Raw genomic sequence first — 24198 nt, 5'->3', positions numbered from 1 at the left:
GACATAGAGGGTACAGCATCCACTTGTCACCTCAGGATCCTCACAGGCTGTCTCTATGCTTTCTGCACTCTTATCTGTGCTTAACTCTATTACATGTAGTGGGTTCTCAAGGGAAATAGGTTGTTGTGATTCAAATTTGTGCCAGTAATTCCACAATCTCTGTTTATAAAAGCTTAAGTGATCCTTCAACTGTTCAACTGTTAGACTGGTAGCAATGACACACACTGACCACCAGGGGGCAGATGCTCAATGCACAGGCATGGAAACATGGAACAGACCATGAATCCTAGAGGGAAGGAGGGAGGAGGAAGGAAGAGATTAACTAAAGATCTTATATGCATACTAGAGCCCAGGTGCACAGATTTGTGCACTCGTGGAGTCTCTCAGCCTGGTCTGTGGGGATCGGGCCAGAACAACAGTCTGAAATCCCTTGAGGGGTCCTGGATTGAGAGAGGGTGCAGGCCTGGCTGAGGGACCGCACCGGTGCAAGAATCCCTCCACTGGTGCACGAATCCATGCACTGGGCCTCTAGTACTTACTATAAGTGGCAAAATTGCCAAGAGGTTCAAGATAGATGGATGTTTGCTTTTGTCACTTTATTCAGATCTTATGGGCATCTGATCTGAGGGGCCCACATGCCTAAATTATGTACCCCATAGGCTTCTATTTTTCTGGAATTATCTAAATTTAATCTGAGATGTCAAGTAGTATTTATCTCAAATATCAGATATGATCAATACTAAGGCTGCCTGGAGCAATGCATTGAGAAGGTTAGGATAGAGAAGCCACATCCAGGGTCAATAACTATAAGAGAAAAAGAAAACTGTAGTTGGTTAGTAAAATCTGTCATGGGCACAGGTAGAAGATATCATTACACATTTTACCTCTATTTTAAATTTTCTCTTAAATTATATTCAGAGGGCACCAGTGAAAATGCAGACATGAATAGAAAACGTTCCCAGTAATGAAGCCAATAGAACATAGCCTGGCCCAAATCTGCTTAGTTAGAATCACTGTTGAATAAAAAAACAGTAACATTTAACCCCACTGTTTTGTCTATTGCCTTTTGGCATCATTTCTTTTATGAAAGTTACTTTTTTGAGCACTCAGTATTTGCAAGGCAAAAGGCAGGTGCTTTCCATACATTATTTCAAATTCTAACTGCAATCTAGAGACGAAAGTGTGACTTATGTCCATTTTGCAGGGGAGACTCTGGAATGCCTCACAGCTATGGGAGGCAGATAAAGATACTGAACCCAGTTCTGTCCTCCTCTGACACTCTGCTCTTTCCTTTTTAAAAACATTAGGAATTGGCCTGTGAGCTCATGAACAGCCGCTGGCAGAGGGAAATGATCCACTAATGGTTGTCACCAGCTGACAAATGATAGAGCTGCTCATCCCAAAGATGACTCTAGAAGCTTAAGCCTGTGATTCCGCTAAGCCCGGCGGGCAATTAGCCCTGATTCAATAAAAGCCGAAGCCCTTACCCGGTCGTTTGTTTGCATCACTTCAATAAAGTGGAAATGTCAGCTGGACGTGACGCGCCTCATCCTGCCACGATATTTTGAAAGAGATGACTGTTTTCTCGGAACTCACATTTCCTCTCCGGCTCCCTCCCTTTCCCACTCCTCCTCAAGTCACCTCCTGTCGGATCAGTTGCTGGGAAGAATGGCAGATTTCCAAATGCTGAGCCAGGAGTGGGAAGTTCCCAAGAAAGTATGCCTGGCATTCAGAGCTGCACTTTTTATCTTTATAGAACAGAAACATTTAACTGTAGGTTCCCACTGACATAGATATTATAAATTTAGGGAGTAAAAAGCAAAATTCCAAATGAGTTTTCTTGCCTTATGCATTTTATTAATACTTATGAGGGGGACACTGAGTTAAAACATGGCAGGTTTCCCCCACAAATACGTAACCCACAAGTACCTGCTGTATACCAGCATCTTAGAGGATGCTGGGGCAACAAGGGACGCAAGATTCATAGAACTTAAAATCTCCCTGGGAAGGCACTGCGAGCACTGCGAGCATTCCCCCACATCCTGCGTGGTTCAGGGTTCAGGTTCAGGGTTTGGGCTCCGGAGGAGGCCGCACACAAATGAAAGAGACAAGAAAATACTAATTTGGGAATTGGGGGCCAAGGGGAAGCCCAAGAAAGGACACTCCTTTGCTCCGGCCTTTCGATCCCTTTTATTCAGGTTTGGGATCCATCTATAGCCCTTAGGCAGACAGTTTCCAGTAACAGGCAAACTATCTTATCAGCAAGGATTTACACAAGACTAAAAGGTGGAAGTTGCTTCAGCTACCTTCGACTCAACAAGACAGTGGGTGTATGGCTTTGACCCTTGCCAGAGCCTCAAAGTTGACCAGCCTTCCAGGTTCCTTGTCCACACACACCTCTCTGCTAGTGAAGGCACTGGGCAGCTTCCAACAAGGCACCAGAAGGTCCCCATTTGGGGACCATCTGTATGATAAGAGCTAACTAACACTTATATAGCTATTTTTCATATGACAGATCCTGCTGCAAATACCTTACATTTATTAACATATTTAATACTTAATTAACATGTTTAATCAGGAATTAGGTACTATATTTATTCCCATTTTACAAATGAGTAAACTGAGGCTCAGGTCACACTGTTAATAGGAAGCCACGCTAGAATTTGAACCCAGACTCTTAAATAGAACTTTGTACTGCCTCTCATGTTAACTACTCGGTAAAGTGGTCATAAGTACAAATAAAGCTGTGACACAGAAATTCACTGTGGCCTGTGTAATGCTGGAGGGCTTCAAGGAGGAGGCATGAATGCCTGTGTCTGCATCTCTCCCACTGGAAGCATAGAAACCTGACTGATGCTCTGGGGTCTGACTTCCTCAACTTGAATTCTAGTTCCACCTCTTACTAGCTTTGTGACCTTGGACTCAATTCTTAACCTCTCTGTGCCTGTTTCCTCAACTATAAACTAGAAATAGTGATTGAATCTATAAAAACTTTGTGAGAAGAAAATATGACACTGGAGGTAAAGGTCTCAGGGAAGCTCCGTGAGTACTCACTGTTGTTGTTCTTACTACTATGGTTTATTACTGGTTATAGAATATGGATAACTCTCACACTGGCAAGGAGGTACACAAGGGTATTGTCAAGCATGGCAGAAATGTGGATTTTTCAAAAGATGCTTGACCACAGCAACCGCAGTCTATGTCTACTGCCCTCTCCCCCGACCTCCACCCCCGCATCTCCTCTTCTCCTTCAGGCTTCTTCCATGGAGTGGTCAGGAAAGGAGGTGAAAGCTAAGGCATATTTCAAATTAGCCTCGTGACCCCAGAAGAAAGAAGAGCAGCACAATCCCCAGGGAAGCCTTTGCTGTGACCTCCCTAAGCTAACCATGTGGCCCTGCGTTCAGCAGCGGGCAGTGGTACCAAGAACCACATGGAGAAGTGGAGCAGCAGTTCATCTCAGGAAAGAGGTGCTGTCCTAGAAGAGAGAGGGCATGAATGGGAGACAAAAACAACAGATGTTAGTCCTCCAACACCTACCCCCTGGATATAAAAACAAGCTTACTTTGCCACACCTGGATACATCACTTTAATAATCAAATAACATTCTCTGTGAAGAAAAAAAAAATTACTATGTATATTAACTTGGAAGCTTAAAATCAAAAGCAACAACAAAGTAAAGAAGATATTCTGTCAATATAAAACAAATTTTAAAACATTATTCAGATCATTGTTAAATTTATAGCTTACTTTTTTTAAGTTGCTTAGGTGTTTGTTTTTTTAGTGTGTTTTTTAATTTTATTGATTTTTTAGAGAGAGGTAGTGAGAGAAAGAGAGAAACATCAGTATGTGAACATTGATTGACTGCACACCCCTTACTGGGGATGGAGCCTGAAACCCAGACATATGCCCTGACTGGGAATTGAACCAGCAACCCCTCAGTGCATGGGATGACGCCAAGTAATTGAGCCATACTAGCAGGGTGGGACCTCCTTCTTTTTATAGTTGAACTAGAGGCCCAATGCATGAAGGGCAAGAGCCGCGGCCCTCACAGCCCTTTGCAGCCTTGGCCAGCCTTCGCAGCCCCAGCTTTGTCCAGAGATTGTCTGAATAGTTGTTCTGCTGTTTGGTCTAATTAGCATATTAGCTCTCTATTATATAGGACTAGAGGCCCCTGTACACAAAATTCATGCATGGGCAGGTTCCTCAACCCAGCTTGCACCCTCTTGCAACCTGAGACCCCTTGGAGGATGTCCGACTGCCGATTTAAGCCCAATCCCACAGAGATCCCTGTGGGATTGGGCCTAAATAGGCAGTCAAACATTTCTCTCTCAATGTGGGATCACTGGCTTCTGCTTGCCTGCCTGCCTAATCGCCCCTAACTACTCACCTGCCTGCCTGATTGCCCCTAACTGCCTCTGCCTTCCTGCCTCATTATCCCTGCCTGCCTGCCTGCCTCATTGCCCCTAACAACTCACCTATCTTCCTGATCGCCCTCACCACCACAGCTTAGTCCAGAATGACGTTTGGCTGTCCAGTCTAATTAACATATCATACTTTTATAATCCTAGTATATATAAACCCTGGGTCATAAGGACCAGCAATGACCAAGGCTCAAACAACCGCTGCAGGTGTGACGCCCCAGCACTGACTGCTGAGGGGGCTTCGAATCAGGGTAAGAGAAGCCTGAAGAGGGAAGCAGGAATTGAGCTATTGCCTCTGTGGCAGCTTTTGATCAGCACTTGTCTCTCTCTTTTTCTCCAAGTCTGGCCAGCAGCCTACTTCCATTTCTCTCCAGGCTTCCACCAGAGCTGCTGATCAGCCCCACCTTTCTGATCAGGCCCCATTGATAGGTCCAGAGATGCTGACTGGCATAGGAACTGACCAATCAGAACCAAATGTGAGTGCTGTGAAGAACCAATCAGGCCTCTAGTTATAGATAATATCCGTGTGTGTGTGTGTGTGTGTGTGTGTGTGTGTGTGTGTGTGCAGTATGTTCCCAATCCATATATCCATCAATGAACACATAGGTTGTTTCCATGTCTTGGCTATTATAAATAACACTGCAACAAACATGGGAGTGAAGATATCTTTTCAAGATAGTACTTCTTTTCCTTCAGGTATATACCCAGAAGAGGGATTGCTGGATCATATGATAGTTCTATTTTTAAATTTTTGTGGAACCTCCGTACTGTTTTCCATAGTGGTTTAACCAATTTATATTCCCAGGTCATGGGTTCTTAAGCAAGGAAAAAAATATTTAGGTAATATGGCCATTTTAACAATGTTAATTCTTCTAATCTATGAACGTGAAATATCTTTCCATTTCTTTGTGTCATCTTCAATTTCTTTCAACAGTCTTGTATACACGTCCTTCACTTCCTTTTAAATTTATTCCTAGCTATTTTATCCTTTTTGTTGCAGTTGCACATGCAAATGTTTTCTTCACTTCTCTTTCTGATATTTCATTGTTAGTACATAGGAATGCAATGGATTATTTCACTCATATGTGGGATATAAAACCAAAAGCAACAAATGAACAAATAAAATAAACAGAAACCAAATTTATAGTTACACACAACAGAATGGTGGTTGCCAGAGAGGACAGGGGGCAGAGGGAGAATTAAGAGGATAAAGGGAGTCAAACACAAGGTGACAGAAGGAGACGACTGCAGGTGGTGAGCACCCCATAGAGTATACAGTGTAACGCTGATTTCCCAAGGATACAACAATGAGAAAGCTGTACACCTGAAATTTATGTGCTGTTATTAGCCAGTAATATCCTAATCAATTTAATTTAAAAATTAAATAACAAAAACCCCCACTTATTTACAAACACATGTTCTTGGGGAAATACAGCCAAATGCTACTTGGACTTTCACATTTATTTTTAGAAAAGGATGAAGATGTCAACAGTGATGAAAGTTAAAGTAAGATAAAGCACATCCATGTCCTGATTACTCTCCTAGGGCATGCCATGAGAGAAACGAACGTCTGCCTGTCTTGAACAACCTTGCATCTGCCGCCTTCCTGTGTCTCAGAATTCCCTCAGTGTGAGGGTAGGGAGAAGGCCGAGCCTCGCTGTCACCACAGACGCTGTAAAGGCCAGACTTGTTTTCCCAGCCTTCTTTGTAACTAGAGCAGGAGCCCGTGCGTGACCTTGGCATGGCCCCTCGGATGTCTCCGGAGATGAACTCCGGGAAACCGGGCCAGTGACAGCAGCCCAGGCTCTCCCAGACAGGGGCGGCAGCGCCCGCGTTAGGGCTTACGCTGTTGCATCAGCATCTTTGTCAATTGGGACTCACTGAGTGGCAGGTGTGCCCTGGGCTCTTGTTCTGACTACACAGATTCCTTTTGTTCCCCTCGTAGTGTAAGCTGATTCTCCAGTCTCCCTAGAAATCCCACAAGAAACAAATATTTTGCCAATAAATTTATTTCCTGCCTAAATGGCTGGAGTCTGTTTTAATGGCTTATAGCCGAGAACCCTGACTAGTCCAGTGAAGGATCGCAGGCCCATCTTCCTGAGGACTTCGCATGGTTTGCTCATCTTCCTGGGATGGGGACTTTATTAGTGCACTTGAATCATGAGAGCAGCGTTGAGCAGCTCAAAAAGGAATATATGATTCTTGTGTTTATGCCATATTAATTAAAGGGGTAATTAAAGCCATTATTTTTTTTTCTTATTACAAGCCTGTAGTTTTCCCTGAGAAGGGCACAGCCTATGTACATTCTTAGCTGAACAGTAAAAGAAAATCACTAGGAAATTACTGGAAGAAAATGCTCAGTAGACACTCTAAAAAAGTGATAAATCTTTCAACCTGCCCCAGGATAAAATTAAGACTCTTAAAAGGCAACTTTCCCAGCAAGACTCAGGTTCTAAATACTTATGTTTATGTAGAAGGAAATCATATACACCCCTCCTTTTTAAATGTCTAAGTTGCTTTATCTTTCCCCAGATCCTCATATCTCACACATTTTATGACATTAGTAGGAGTTCAGTTGAATCTCTGTTGGAAAGCCATCTGCAGGGAGATTAAGCACATTATCTAACATCATGTTGCTGACCAAAAGCAGCAACCAGGGCAAGATGCTTTCTTTTTACAAACTTCAATTAGGAGCTTCTCAAGGGGCCATGTCTTGATCTCTTATATTTATTTCCCTCTTAGAGCTGAGCACAGAGCCTTATACATAGTAGGTGAGTAATAGGTGCTTATTAATTTAATTCAGAGTCACTTATGTCACTGGAAGGGGGAAGCAGCAAGAAGAGTCCTGCTGAATAAGCAGTTACCACATTTGTAGTAAAACGTTTAGGGGACAATGTATTGCTTTGTCTCAGTGTGGCACATGATGGAACCTCTGCTCCTCATTCTCTCTTTTCAGTTCCCAGTGAGTGGGCTCTGGGCCACTGTTCCGAAAGGGAGGGTGTACTAGTAGGTGAGAGCGTGGGCCTTTAATGACATGCAGGGCCACAGCAGCTAGATCTCGTCAGGCCAGGGAACGGGAAACAGCTAGCTGTCGTCTCAGTCCTTGGAGTTGCCCACAGCATGCCAGCATAGGGGAGAGATAGGCTACATATGAAACAGCTGCAGAACAGGCAGGTCAGGCCACTTCATGACTTAAAGTTGTGGTTCTCAAGGTGATGGTATATTTCAGAGAGCAATTTATAATTTGAGGAGGAGTTTTTGGTTAGCACAATGATTGGAGGAACACTGTCCACATTTGGTGGGTAGACTGAGAATTTCCTCAAATCTGGCTTCATTTTTTAATGTTACAGCTGGTATTTCCATAGTGGGAAAACCTTTTTATAATTATACTAGAGGCCTGGTGCATGAAATTCATGCATGGGGTGTGTGTGGGTGTGTCTCCTCAGCCCAGCCTGGACCCTCTCCAATCCAGGACCCCTTGGGGGATGTCCAACTGCTGGTTTCGGCCCAATCCCAGTGATTAGGCCAAAACCGGCAGTCAGACATCCCTCTCACAATCTGGGACCATTGGCTCCTAACTGCTTGCCTGCCTGTCTGCCTGATCACCCCTAACTGCCTCCTCTGCCAGCCTGGTTGCCCCCAACTGCCCCCCCTGCCAGCGTGGTTGCTCTTCACTGTCCCCTCCTGTTGGCCTGGTCTCCCCCAACTCATCTCCCCACTGGCCTGTTTGCCCTCAACTGCAACCCTCTGCCAGCCTTGTCGCCCCTTATTGCCCCCCCTCTGCCAGCCTGGTCACCCCTCACTGCCCCTACTGCCAGCCTGGTCATCCCACGCAGCCTGCTGGTCAGTCATTTGGTTGTCCCTCGCTAACCCCCCTGCCAGCCTTGTCGCCCCACTCAGCCTGCTGTTCAGTTGTTACTGTGAGGGCGTTGTGACCAATTTGCATATTACCCTTTTATTAGTATATAATAGATGAGCCTAGATCCTAGTTCTGTTTTACATATAATATGAAATTGTTTTTGCCGTGTTTTCATATAATCACTGATCTTTCCAAGAATACAACTATTATGCAAACCAGAGGACATTTCTGCTTTGTTTTATTTGGAAATATACCAAGAGTGTGTTCATCATTGTGGAGAATCACACCACATGCTTTCTGTGTGCTGTACACACCTTGTTAGTCTGCACTTCCAGCTGTCCCAAGGAGAAATGTAACAAAAGAGATCTGAGATTTCCTTTAGCAGGTTTAGCAGATTCTTTAGCTGATTTAGATCCAAATATTATTAAAATATGGATATACATAAAATGCAAGAATCTCATGGCACATCATTAATAAAAGTTTAAACTATTTACAACTTTACCATCATTATTTATAATTATTTAGAATGATGATAATAAATCTAGTATTGAAGTTTATTTTAGGGTTGCCTTTATTCCCCATCTTACCCTAGTAATGACCTTCAATGTCCACTCCTGAGTCACTTCTCTTCTTTCTAGTCAACCTTTTATTCTCTATCACTTATTGAAGTTTATGGCCCCCAAAGCCTTTATTGTGTACTAGAGGCCCAGTGCATGAATTCATGCATGGGTGGGGTCTGGCTGGCCCATGGGGGGTGAATTGGGGCTGGGACTGTTTGGAGGAAGAGACAGTGGGAGGTTGGCTAATCGGGGTGGTGGGGCCCATTGCGGGTAGGGCTTGCCAGAGGGAAGGGCCACAGGTGGTTGACTGGCCAGCCCTGCTCCTGATTGGGGTGGGGGGCCGATCTGGGGTGGGACTGGGCAGGGGAAGGGGCTGCAGGAGGTTGGCTGCTGGCTCTTCTCCCTATTGGGGTAGGGGGGGGGGTGATCAGGAGTAGGGCCAGCCTGGGAGAAGGGCCATGGGGGGTTGGCCACCTGCCCACCCTCAGTCCAATCAGGGGTGGGGCCAGTTGGGGGGAAGAACTGCAGGAGGTTGGCTGGCCAGCCCCACCCCTCAATTGGGCTGGTTCACTGGCCACAGTGGGCGTCATAGCGACCAGTCATTACGGCATTCCTGTCGCAGGCTTTTTATATGTACAGATTAGAGATGGACTAAAAATAAACCACACAAGTGGCAAGATTTCAAGATAGGAAGCATGTTTTCCTCGAAGTTGTGTCACTTCTCAGTCTACCTCATAACCAGGGCAATAACTGATACTACAGCTATAAATAAGTCCCAGCTCATTAGTGAGGCTTCCTCATTTTCTCCACTATGTCAGTATGTACTTTATCTTGGCATGTTATCTCTATGTCAATTATGGTTATTTCCTGCTTTCTCTTATCACAGAAAAATAATTCTGGTCTGCTCTTATTATGTAGCCTAACACTAGTTCATAATTCAGTGTCCTTTACTGACCTATCTCTCTCTACTTTACATCTTGAATATTAAGTGGGGTCTTATCTGGCTCCTTCTCTTACAGCCCATTTCATTTATTATGCACAGGTGCAACCATTGACCAATTCCTTATGTCTTCTGGTGAAATCCTATCTTACATTTACATGTTAAAATAAATTGTCTCATTATCGCATTTATTTTGTTTCTCCATTAGATTATAGCTGTGGTGTTACATTGCTTTTTAAAGTTATAAGCATAGGTGGGTTTACTAGCTATGAATTTTATTTCAGTACATATGTCATCTATGCTAATTAGACTGGACATCTTCCAGACATCCTTCTGGATGTCCTTCCAGACAAAGCCATGGTGGTGGGGCTGAGGCAGAGGGAGTTAGGGGCAATCAGGTTGGCAGGGGAGAACATTAGGGGGAACAGACTGGCAGGGGTGAACAGTTAAAGATCAGGTTGGCAGGGGAGAGCAGTTAGGGGGGTCAGGCTGGCAGTGGAGGGCAGTTAGGGGGATCAGACCAGCAGGCAGGTGAGTGGTTAAAAGCCAGCAGTCCCAGATTGCTAGAGGGATATCTGACTTCCGGTTTAGGATCAGGGCTAAACTGGCAGCTGGACATTCCCCAAGGGATCCCAGATTAGAGAGGGTGCAGGCCAGGATGAGGGACCACCAGCCCCCTCCCTGCATGAATGTCATGCACCAAGCCTCTAGTCTATATAAATAAAAAGGCTAATATGCCAACTGTCAACTGGGAGACTGGGAGCTCAATCACTCACTATGACTGCCCTGACCACCGGTGTGTGTGTGTGTGTGTGTGTGCGTGCGTGCGCGCGCGCGCGCGCGCGCGTGCGCGCAAAGGCCCTAAACAGGAGTTGGAAGGTCCTGATTGGCCCTAATCCCCGGCCAGGCCTAGGGACCCTACCTGTGCATGAATTTTGTGCACCGGGCCTCTAGTTGAAGAAACAAGCTGCCAAGGCCAAATGAAGAATACACTTTGGCTGGAAACCCCCTGGGTATCCTTTCTTACAACCAGGGAAGACCTGTATTTGGACACAGTCACTGCACCAATTAAATATGCATGGCACACACACACACACACACACACACACACAATATATATATATATACACACACACATATATATATATATATATATAGCACGGTAGAACTGGTGATGGAGTGCTTCCTCCCTTCCTTCCCCTTTGTTAGCAAGGCTCAGCTAGCACTGTGCTCCAGGCAGTGACGTCAGTCCACTGCACAGAACTGGAGCTGGAGAGCAGTTATGATGCTGCTTTGCAGAATTAGGTCATCCAAGATCCAGAGCCTGTGCTCTCCGTGGAGCCCCGCATGTCAGTAGTTTCTCAGACACTTTGATTGTTTACCCACTCACTCAGCTGTAGTTATTTATATCAGCTAAACATGTAGCTAGGTGCCCCACCCACCCCACTGTATCAGTCAGGGACCAACCAGAAAAATAGAAACCCTGGGACTTTAAAGCAGGGAACAAATTACACAATTGTTATAAAAGCAAAGAACCAATAAAATGCGCTGAGGCAACTCAGAGATTAGCTACAGTAGGCAAGCACTCTGACCTCTAGAGGAGAAACTGAAACTATGGTCCAATAGGAGCTGGAGCCTCAGAGGAAATAGAGCTGCTGCTGGAGATGCCTTCTGAGTTAGAGGGAGGCCAAGAAATACTCCAGCTTCTCCCTTTTACCCGCCAAACTCTTCCACCAGTACCTCCTATTGGTAGCAGCCAGCTGATGTGGGAACTTGAGAAACAAACCCGCAGAGGTCAGCTACTTTTGCTGGGCCACCCCCCTACTCTGCTCTCTATGACTCTCCTCCCCAGTGACACAGAGCAAAGAAGGGGAAGAGAAGAAGGAAACATCCCAAGAGCAAGCAAGCCCAGGATAGGCCAACCCCTGGTGTTTCTTGGCATGTGTTGATAAGGGGGTAGAGAGATTAGAGCTAGAATTGGTAGCTTATCAACCCTCGAAATCAGTAACTTTCAACCTTTCCCATCTTATGGCAAAGGAAAACTAATTACTAAAATTCTGTGGCACAATAAAAAATATATTTTTTGCCAATGTGACAAAAAAGGTATAATTTTGATTCATTCACATGAGATGGCTATTTTTGTATTGGCTGTTGTCTCTTTTTTAATATTTTTTACTTGATAGTCTAAGGCAGTGGTTGGCAAACTCATTAGTCAGCAGAGCCAAATATCAACAGTACAATGATTGAAATTTGTTTTGAGAGCCAAATTTTTTAAAGTTAAACTTCTTCCAATGCCACTTCTTCAAAATAGACTTGCCCAGGCCATGGCATTTTGTGAAAGAGCCACACTCAAGAGGCCAAAGAGCCGCATGTGTCCTGCGAGCCGCAGTTTGCCCACCACGGGAAGGGAAAAGAAGTCAGTGCCCTGACTAAATAGTTGGATACTCACTGCATGTCTTAAAAATTCTTGAGGCACATTGGTTGAAATTTGCTGCTCTAAATTAAGGAATGTAGGAGCTAGTAAGGGATATATGCCGGGATTTTCCATGATGTACAGCTACTTTCTCAGTAAGTAAAGCTATGATTTGGCCTTTGTGATTTTATGTGACAGAAATTCCTCCAAGCATACGTGTAGGGGATACTTTTCTCTGATTTCAGGGTTGAGGCAAAATGTCTCCAATTTTTATCTTCCTTGGATCATTTGAGTCAGTCTTTAGGCAGTTGTACATCTGTTCTCTTGATCCTGCTTCCCAGCATTCTCCCAACAGGTCCAGATCTTTGTGAGTGCAGGGCAAATTTCTGATGACCGAGTCCATAGGGTCCATATCTCTCCCAAACCCAAATCAACAGATTTTAAGAGTGCCTTAGTTGTTTTTTCATTAAATGCCATGCATAAAGAAAGGGAGATTGAGCCTAAAGAGAGGTATTTGCAAGAGGGGTGATGTTGGACAGATAAATTAACATGGCTTTTTTCAATGAACAGTTTTAAACTTTAGACTCCTCAATGCTAAAATAGGGATACCTAGCTTCCTCCACACTGTCAGGATGCAATAGGTATCCAACAAATAGTAGGTATTTGAATTGTGACAGTATGTAATTTTCACTGAAATATTTGGGGCAATAGATGAAGACAAATATTTGGTTAAACTGACTTAAAAACAGAAGAGTCCTCAAACTCACTGGATCCCTATTATTTTTTAATCATAACTCACAACAAGTAATACATTTATAGCATAATACATTTCATGTGTGAAATGAAAACAAAATGTTACATGGAACATCCCTTACTCTTAGTACATGTGATGGATGCTGATATTTTTTATTCTAGGCAGTTCCATTCCATTTCCTAAAAAAATAAAACCCTGTTCATGACTCAACATGCTCCAGTTGAGTGGAAAATTCTCACTCATTAGATTCTTTTTTTAAAGTGTGTTTAAAAGGAAGTCTGCCTAATTCATTGACGTCAGAGGAAGCCAGGCAGCTGTGGACAACTCAAAAGCTCTCCAAGAGCTTAACATGAATGAAAACCCTAACCTTACCTACACTCATTGGGTTTTACTACCAGAGCACAAGTTCTACATTATGCTTTACAAGTGCTTGTCATGTAACATTTGGGCAACCTCTGATAAGTCCCATTGACATGAACGTGTCTCTGGCTGAGTCATTTAAAAATGGTATATGTCCCAACATCTCTATTTGCGTCCATTGGGAGAGCATTAGTGATTTTTCTATTTTAAGCAGTGAAGGATGTGCCTTAGCATTCTGAGGCAATTTCTGAGCCCTCTAATTGCCAACAGCTTTGGTGCACTTGGTAGGCACTTAGTGAAGTCACATTATAAAATGAGTTGCTCAAATATTTAATCAGCTGTGCATGGGTTCTTTCTGTATGGAGTTCTATCCGCCATGGCTAGGAGTTGCTATGGGTTATAGATCCCCTGCCAACTATGAGAAAGCTGGATTTGGCAGACAAATTCCATTAACGGCTTTCTCTTGATTAAGAAAAATTGGCACATAAGATTCTTGGACTAATAGTAGAAAACCATGGATTCTTATCACACCTATCCTTAATAGTTTATTAGAAAATTATCAATGTTTTCCTTACTTTTATTCATTCAGAGTGAAGAATGCATATTCAGAGGTGGATCCCATTCAACTACAAGTGTGCGCTGGGAGCTTTCATAAAGGTTAAAACAATTTGTCTATGAGGAAATGAGATTAAGAGAGCATGGGTAGTGAGGATACCCTTTGAAAGGAGGAGAGACACATTTTTGAGGTTAAAGAAAGAAGGTATATTTAAATGTTATTAAATGAAGCAGTTGGAAAATGAGAAAGATTCTCTCTAATAAGCCCCACCACTTTAGTAAAGAATAAGGAGTCCTGGTTAGAGAGGGCTAGCAGTTTGGGGACCTGATTCAAAGACTAATGATTTGCAGAGATCTTTTTCCCAAATTAAAAGCGTAATATAGTTTACTAAAAATAACAGTGAAACAAGCTTAAAATAGTCTTATTTTTTTTAATATTTTATTGATTTTTTTCAGAGAGGAAGAGAAAGGGATAGAGAGTCAGAAACATGAATGAGAGAGAATCATCGATCAGCTGCCTCTTGCACACCCCTTACTGGGGATGTGCCTGCAACCAAGGCACATGCCCTGACCAGAATTGAACCTGGGACCTTTCAGTTTGCAGGCCGACACTCTATCCACTGAGCCAAACCAGTTTCGGCTAGCCTTATTTTTTTAAAAATTTGTCCAAGGATATCCCTTCGGCCAGTGAAAGAACTTTGAGACTCTAAACCCAAGCCTGACTAGCTAACTTTGAGTGCCCATTATGTGCCAGGCATTGTTGGGGAGCATGCAATATAAGCAAGATTTTTTTAAAGGAGCTTAAGGTCTAGTGGGAAAGATAGATCCATAAACATACTAATATAGACTGAGCAAAGGACTGGATTAGAAAGTACCATGGGAGATCATAAGGCTGCATGACTAATTCTGTTTTGAGTTTCCTTGATCTCTATATATAGATGGGGATTCCCCATGTCATGGGAAGTTTGAGAAGAAAGATTAATACAAATTACAAGTCAGACTCCTATTGAATATAAAATTTATTTTTTACTGATGAAATTGGAGTATTTAAAAATGTTGGCTTTTAAGAAGGGCCCTCCAAACTTAGACATTGAAGTAAATGGGCCATTTGCTAATATTTAGTAATCTTTTTGGCTCTAAAGGCACTTGTTGTTTTGCCCTTGGGTAGGCCAATCATTTCCTTTTAAAGATTAAGAAGCTGGATGTCTTCCCCTTTCTAAAATAATCAAATTCATTTTTTATTCATCTTTTTCAGTTTCCTTCCTGTCTCTCCTTTCCTTTGTCAGTAACCTTGGCATCTGTCAATGTATTTCCCAAAAGGACCAGAGAAGGCAAATTTAGCTCATTTTCTCCCTCTTTCCAACCTAGCTCACCTACTCCTGAAATCCTTTGGACATTTTATTTATTTTTATTTTTTTTTAAATATATTTTATTGATTTTATACAGAGAGGAAGGGAGAGAGATAGAGAGCTAGAAACATCGATGAGAGAGAGTCATCGATCAGCTGCCTCTTGCACACCCCTCACTGGGGATATGCCCGCAACCAAGGCACATGCCCTTGACCGGAATCGAACCTGAGACCCCTCAGTCCCCAAGCCGACGCTCCATCCATTGAGCCAAACTGGTCCCGGCCCTTTGGACATTTTAAATACTAGTTCATACCTCACAACCTCACACCTTCTCAGGAGAGAGCAAATGCCTCTTCCCCAAGTTTCAAAAAAAAGATTAGCCAAAACCGGTTTGGCTCAGTGGATAGAGCATCAGCCTGCGGACTGAAAGGTCCCGGGTTCGATTCCAATCAAGGGCATGCACCTTGATTGCAGGCACATCCCCAGTGGGAGGTGTGCAGGAGGCAGCTGGTCAATGTTTCTTTCTTATCAATGTTTCTAACTATCTATCCCTCTCTCTTCCTCTCTGTAAAAAAAAATCATCAATGGAATATATATATATTTTTAAAAAGATTAATTGAGTGTGGAGAATGCTGAATCTCATGCCAATCCTAGGGCCAAAGGTGCTGGCCAGGAGGAATGCAATGTTTCAGAATTGCTGGTCTCGAGTATGGGACATGTGCTCCAACCTGGAAATTCAGAGGTGGATCCAATTCAACTACATAATAGGAGAGGGGAAGGAAGACCTAAAATACTGTCAGTAGAAATAGGGTGAATAGATGCTGGGCTATCCCAAGATAGCTACCAGGAGTATATGAGGCCCTTCCTAAGCATTCCAGAAACCTTGAAGAGGGCATTTTATGTTTTATAAATCTGCCAAAGTCTTATATAGATAGTTAGAGGCAGTGAGGCATTATTTAATATGTAGTTTATGTTGGGGAAATGATTGGGATAAGAGGTAAGAGATCAAATCACCACGAAACTAATGAAGCTCAAACTGTCCAGATTTGGCAGTAGTAATCCTAAAATTGTTACATGACATTACCTAATAAACAATGACACTGAAACTAACTCTTCTACACCATCAATAATAAAATAGTTTAATTACCCATACTAAAGGAAATGCTTTCATTTTCTCCTCTCTATAACAATGATATTGCTAAATCATTACAATATAAAGATATGATCAAATAGTATGCAGCCAAAACATGGAAAAAGTACTTTAGAGGTGTGTCAGATATTAATAAAATGGTTTGCTGTGTACTTGGATTTTGTGTTTGGGGCATTTGTCAGGTGTTTTCAATTTGTTATGACTTCTTTTCTCATTTGAGTTAATTCACATTTATACTTATGTATTTGTAATTATGTGTTCACATTCGTAAAGAAAGTGCTGAAATTGTGGAAACTCCAGACTTCACAGAACCTGCATCCATCCCTCATTCCTTTTATGGCGGGATCCAGAGGGCGGCCTAAACCTCCAAGCTCAAGTCCAGTAGTCCCAGCAGTTCCTGGCCACACGTCCTCACACCACAAACCCAAGGAGAAGAAAGTGTCTGGATGTGTCTGGTTTAAGCCAATCAGGACCCATTCCTGGGTAGTTCCACTCAAATCACATAGTTAAGAATAGAGACAGAGGGGTTGTTTTCAAAAGCAATGTTGCCGAGGAACAGTGGAATAAATACTGGATGGAAAGCAGTAGGTATCCCTGAGCTGGGACTCGCCTCAGGTGTGAAATTGGAGGGGGCCCCCAAAACTCCACAAGTTAAATAATAAAGATTGAACGTGCAGTGACCATGGAAATGTGCCCCTCAGGTCTCCCATTAGCAGGAAGATAATTGGCTGGTGCCCCCAGTTGCAGCCTCTTTATATTCACCGCCATGTTTGCACAAGACCATGCCTCCTGTGGGCTGCTCAAGAAAAGTAAATTAACTGCCTATTAGGTACTAAGTCAGTGAGTCTCAACTCTGATGATATTACAACAAAATTACCAGTGGAGATTTTGGGTTTTTTTAGTGCATTTTCTGGGCCCCATCTCTGCAGAGGGTAACTGTGCCTGAGCACTGGTGTGTCAGGTGCTGGGAGTGTGTAGGATGCTGAATAGGGCAGCCTCTGCCCACCAGGATGTGATACAGCAGGCCCGCAAAGCCTGTTGATGAGAGAGCAGCCACATCAGGTTACCACACCCTGGTTAAATCAGTAACTAGAAGGAGGGGATGCAAGAAGGAGTTGTTGTGAGTGTTATCAATCAGTAACAAACATGAAGTTCCACAAGGACAGACAGGCTCAGAGACTCTGACTCAGCTTGCTTTCTCCCTCGGGTTTTCCTTCCCTGGAGCTTAGCCCAAGTTTCTCCAGGGAACAACCAGAAGATGGGAATCAGCTCAGGGTGCAGCGTGATTCCCTGCGAAGGCCAAACCTGAGCAACTAATGAGTTCAGCCCTACAGTGCATACCAGCTGCCTCCAGTTTCGTCCCGTGTCTCTCCCTCTTGGCTGGGAGCACACACCTCGGGTGTCCTGGCAAGCACAGTCTCCTTCTAGTTGGAGCAAAAGGAAGAGAGGCTGTGGGCTTTCTCCTGTGCCTGCTGTGCAGTGGGAAGCAGAGACCAGGCTTTCCATCCCCATTTGCCTTTTACCAGGCATAACACTTAGAGCAAATTATTTAACTTCTTGGCATCTCACTTCCTCATCTGTAATTGGGAAATAATAGTATCTACCTTGCAAAGTTGTTACCAGGCTGAAGAGATCACACATGTGACAATGTCCCCAAACACAGTGAGTTCAGAGTTGGGACTCTATGAATACGGAACCCCCAACCCCACCCCAATTGCCAAGAAATTATCTTCTCTAGAATTAGAACAAAAATTCTGTTGTCAAGCCGAAACCGGTTTGGCTCAGTGGATAGAGCATCGGCCTATGAACTGAACGGTCCCAGGTTCGATTCCGGTCAAGGGCATGTACCTTGGTTGCGGGCACATCCCCGGTGGGGGGTGTGCAGGAGGCAGCTGATCAATGTTTCTCTCTCATCAATGTTTCTAACTCTCTATCTCTCCCTCCCTCTCTGTAAAAAATCAATAAAATATATTTTTTAAAAATTCTGTTGTCAAAACCATGAGCAATATCAGAAAATTCGAATTTACATTGTCTTTGAAATTCCTGTTATGTCCCATGTTTGTACCCAGAGCCTCCACAGCAGCCAAAACCAACTCTATGGGAAGGTGCTAATGTCAATCTTTCCCACCTCCTGTGAATTTCTACTACTCTGGGCATTTCTTCCAAATGCATGGCATGATAACTATTCAGTCTCATTGTAGAAAAAAAAGGCTTTGCCTCTTGGTATAGAAAGCCACATCAACAGCAACGGCCCTTCTGGTGGCCCCAAATCACACAATAGATGTCTTTCTCTTACAGGAGTGGCCTCAGCTGAAATGGCAGAAGCATAAGGTCCATTCTCCCAGGGGACGGCAAGCGTGTTTAGTAGGAAAGATCTCTCATCTTTCAAACTAAATCTTACCTTGGATCCTGCTGTTTATAAAACATATACATATCTTTTATTAATATGCATCTATTTTAATTCAAACTTATCATTTCTATTCATTATAATCTGAAAAATGTATAAACGAGAGACTGGTTTGGAGTTGGGACATCAGGTGAACGTTACTTTTTCTAGCACCTACAATAACTTGCTGTTTCGGTTCCTCAGTTTCAAGAAAACGCAGCCACACAGGTATCTGTTCATGTTTTCAGACTTTCCATAATCTTGTGTCAATCTTAGGAGATGCCTTGATAAATCTGTCCTTAAAGCTTGAAGATTATATATGTGGCAATAAGCGCCCAGAAGTCGCCATCACTGCCTAAATGATATGTAACATAATATTTGTCCATTGCAACATGTTTGGCACTCACTAATCGTTGCACAAGTGAGGATTACTCTGCACTGAGAGTGTGTTCCAGGCAGATGCATCTGAGGTTGGCAAGGCCTGGGATCCAGCAGGCACACAGAGCTCTGCTTAGGCTCAGCCCTGATTGTAAGACAAGACGGCTGAGCACTGGCAGCCTTCCAGGTCAGTGCACAGCTACACCACACTGAAATGCATGCGTGGGAGATGTCCAGACAAGATGGTTTCCAAGGCTGCAGAACAAGCTCACAGAGAGCTACAAATCAATGGGCTCATCTCCCCTGAGGTTAAAATTAGAATACAATCCACTTAATGATTTTTGCCGTCTTCTTACTGTTCAAAGACACTTGAATATTTCGGTGAGCTTGCAGGTCCCCTGAAGCATCTCTGCAGAGTGGTTGGAAAGCTCCTGATCCCTACCCATCCCAGCTCGATACAGACAGAGAAACATGGCCCAGAGAAGCCCGAGGTCCTGCCCAGCTCACTCAGCCCACTAGCGGCAGAACCACAAAGAGAACCCAAACCTTCAGCAGCCTCCTCTATCAGTGCCCTCACTACCACCCACGGTGCCAGGAGCCTCCCGCTCACCACAGTGAAGGCTGCGGCAGACACCAGCACACAGCCAAGCACGGAATTCTTTCCCACACAGGAGAGACCAGTCCCGGAGGGACCGGAGGCCTCTATGACTCAGCCTGTGCGGTGGAGCATGAAGAAATAATGGTTCTTGTTTGTTTTTAGTTTGGCTTGGTGTTTGAGAAAGACAGAAGCCAAGATCCATCGCACCAAGGGGTGCAGATGCTGGGTCTGCACTGGGGAAGCCCCTTAGTAAAGGCGGGGAAGGAAAAGGACAATGCCCCACAAACTGGGTGGGAGGTGGTGTGTTGGGGGCCAGGTTTGCGCCTGGGCCAAGAGAAGGAGGGCGGGCCCAGGAGGCTTGCAGCGATAATCTCTCCATCTGCCAGATGGTTGCCACGGCTATCCTAAACACTGGCCCGAGGCCAGCTTTCATTGATTTCAGCAACAAAATTACATGTTCCAAAGCTCGTGTGTGTTTTGTTTTGTTTTGTTTTTACCATAAATCACAAAGTGAGCTATTACAGAATGTCAGATTTGTCCCTCTGTTTGGGACAATGTCCTGTGTATTAATATTTGTTTGGCCTCTACAAATGATTCATTTGGGGCATCGGAATTACTGAGTCACTGTCAGAGTAATTTATTCACATTTCTCCCATTATTGTGTGTCCTCTGCTTGAGCCAAACACTATTCATGTTTCTCTCTGCACGTGTTAATATTAAAGTCACCGACGAGCTCTATTTTCTCCCTGCTGAGCTGAGACGTGGTAAACATGAGAATAAAATACAAAGCATTTCCAGTAGTAGCTGTGAAGCTCTGTTTTCAAAGGGGAAACCCACATTTTCTAATCATGGAACCAACGGACAATTATCAAACTGAATTAACAAGTATATTCCAGCCCTAGCCAGGTTTTCTCAGTGGTTAGAGTGTTGGTCCGCTGTCAGAAGGGTCGTGGGTTCAACTGCCAACCAAGGGAGTCCTCTGGTAAGGATTTTAAAAAAGTTAAAAATAGTAATAATAACTTCTATGTTTGTTCACACCTCAGCTATTTAAAATGCCTTTCTTGTGCTGCCTCAGTGAAACCAATTGTCCCTTTCTTCCCACAGGCACCTTCGCACTGCCCCGGGCTCAGGAGGCAACTCTGCACCTTCCTCTCTGGTCAGACCCTCCTCCCCCCAGCAAATGCTGTCATTTTATCCAGGTGCAATGTGGGAGCAAAGCACAGAAACCCTCTCCAACTACAATAGTTCAACAAAAGTCGGGACCTATACTGGGAGGGAACTGGGATATTTCTTAGGAAACTGAGCTCAGGAGGAGACAGAACATACCTGGGGGAATCACGTGCATTTTCAACAGTTTAAGGAGACACATTGGTAGGAGCACCATGTGACTTGTGTTGGAAGGTTAGAGGAAGTGTGATATAGGGATGGCTCTGTCTAACAATGACCCATAACTATAATAACACGCCAATGGTTAGGTTTGCTACTTGTAGAAAAGGTGGTCAAACAATGGCATGCATCCACTCACCAGTACTTCAGGTCCTGCCCCCAGCCAGACCCCAAGCTCACCATCACACACTCAGGGTCAGGCTGATGGACATGCTGATGTCCCCAGGTGACTGTGGCTGCACTCTTGGCTCTGGGAATGTCCAAGCTGCTTAAAATCCAATTAGCTTCTCTAAATTATTAGCTTTTCTAAGTTACTTCTTAAAAGCTTGCCTAATCATTGTTGGGGGTGATTTTATGACTTCATGTACAAAGTGTCTTAGCTCTATATTGCCCCCAAAACGGAAAACCAAAAACTTGTGTAGGATGAGAAGGAAGCTTTGCATCATTAATGCTATGCTTACAGGTACTGCTGTGGTGTGTTCTTATGCTGGGAGGGGTGACTCTCTATGTGCATCTGGATTTATGGTTTAGTTTCTCCATCATTTAAAAGGTATGTTTATTTATTTTGAAAAATGTGTGTATGTTTTTCCAAGGCATTTCCAAAAATCTGAACCAAGAATATTCATGAATGGAGGAGAGCAGAAGTCTGGAAAAGAACTAGGTCTGAATTCAGGGAGATCTGTATAAACACCAAGTCTGAGAAGAAAGGGGATGTGGGAAAGGCAAGAAAGTTGGCCTACATGGTTGCTAAGAAGAAGATGGTTAGTGTATACAGACACCTTGACCTGTGAATAGGAAACGTAGACAAATTTTATTTGAACTTTCAGGAGCTCTAGGTCAGTGGTCAGCAAACTCATTAGTCAACAGAGCCAAATATCAACAGTACAATGATTGAAATTTCTTTTGAGAGCCAAATCTTTTAAACTTAAACTTCTTCTAACACCACTTCTTCAAAATAGACTCGCCCAGGCTGTGTTTATTTTGTGGAAGAGCCACACTCAAGGGGCCAAAGAGCCGCATGTGGCTGGAGAGCCGTAGTTTCCCCGACCACGGCTCTAGGTCATTTCCTTGAGGGGAAGGGAGTTGTTAAGTACAGCTACCACATTGCTGAAGACTATATTCTATCCCCTAAACAAGGGGATAATCTATTGAAATAATGGCCTTGGAAGGACAGCTGTTGGCCATGACCTGCCTGCAAGCCATGGAGCTGTCAATCCTGGCTCCACCCTCTTTGTCAGATTTTTCTGTAGGAGTGTTTGCCCCTGACCTTGCATCCTGTTGCAACCAGCCTATTGCAGTGGAAAAAATAAATGAAAACGAGGAAAGGAGAATATGAAGCAAGGCACCCAAGAATCCACTGATTCTCCCTACAACATGAGAGTACCATTGTCCCCTTCACACTAGAGAGGAAAGGGAGGCTCAAAGAGTTAAATAAACCTTCCTGAGGACACAGTTGACTGGTGGCAGTACCAGGATTCAAACCTGAGTCACTGTGGCTTCAAAGCTTGTGAGCTCTAGTCACCATCTCCATTCCCAGGGATTACTTCATTTCTCCTGTTTGACTGTCAAGTAGTAATCAACTTGGAACTCCCTCATGTCTCATCCTTTCAATTGCCATCACCCACACACATTAATACAGAGTAGGCCCTGATATATATCTCTTGATCAGTAGTCATTCACTCCCTACAGATGTCTGTCCCACTGTTGGTCCTTTAGTCTAGCACACCATCCATGAAATCCATCCATTCAGCTCAGAAGGTGGCCTAGACTGTACCCAACATCCTTTCCTGCTCCCACTCATTTTTGCTCTGGTCCCATCTCCACTGGACTCCCGGCAGTGTGAGAGGCTCTATGGCCTGTACCATGACCCTTTGTCCCCATGCCCACCCGACTTGGTGTTATACTGACCTCCCTGAGTTCAGACCTAGTTCTACTCCAGACTGCAGTTTGGTCCATGCTTCTGGTCCTTCAGTCCCTGCTACCGTGTAGCCTGGTCCTGTCACGATGGCCTGGCCATATCTCTGCTCTGTGAGATTCCCAGTATCTCTAGCAAGTCCTCCCTGCCCTGACCCTGCTGCTGCCTCTCACTCTCCTACAGTCATGATCTTTGTATTCAGATTCATGAACATGTCTCTCTTCCCCCCATAGTTTTCTCCTTTAGAAGCTCAGCATTCTCATAGTCCTATTTATAAGGAAATAAAGTTCATTGGGCATGACTTACAGGAACCACTGCTGGCTTTTGATGAATTTCTACTAACTGGACAGAGTTCACAAAGAATTCATTTAATACTTAGTTGCACAGTTTCTGAACTCCACCTTTTCTACTTTTTGACAATTAGGACAGTGTCTTCCTGTCCCCAATCTTTTAGGACTTTCCTCTTTTCCATAATATCTCAAAGATGACTGACAGGCATTCGAGTTCATTTGAATCTGATTTGACTGTACCAGGATATGAACTTACTCAAAATAGTCAGGTGTTTCCCTGCCATTCCTTTCCCTAATCTTGGGCTTCCATTTCCTGGTCTCCGTGTTTTTCAGCCTGCAGATTCTATCAAGCTAACCTTTATAGAAACGCAAAGTTAAAAAACAGTTGTGTTTCCTCTTTGTCACCTGTAAACATTACATCATCCACACCAAACAATAGGCTCCTGCTTTTGCAGTTCTTCCTGCTTTGAATCAAATGAAAACAACAGTCATTATTAGAATCCCTCAAGCCTAAGTTCATCCTGCACTTTAGTCATCCCGACTCTGTTCTACAAATGTATTTGTTGACTTATCTCTGGGACAAACTTTTACTAGAAAGTCTACAGTGAACCAGGCCCTGCACTGGAAATACAAAGCTGTATAAATCATAGCCCTATTCTCAGAAAGCAGGGAGATAGATTCTTATATTTAACTTGCTCATAATTCAATCAGCATTTCTCCATCTTACCCCCCAATTAAGATAATTAAAGTAATTACATCCTAGTGATGCATTTTCCTTTTGCCAAATTTTGGGATTTACATAGTTCCTTCTATACACCTTCTCAGTAAACAGAGAATCACATCACTGCTTTGGATATAATTAGGAAAAAAAAAAAGGGTTACTG

This window comes from Pipistrellus kuhlii, unplaced genomic scaffold (assembly GCF_014108245.1).
Source record: "Pipistrellus kuhlii isolate mPipKuh1 unplaced genomic scaffold, mPipKuh1.p scaffold_m20_p_1, whole genome shotgun sequence".
NCBI lineage: Eukaryota > Metazoa > Chordata > Mammalia > Chiroptera > Vespertilionidae > Pipistrellus > Pipistrellus kuhlii.
Note: the sequence above shows the minus strand (reverse complement) of the source record.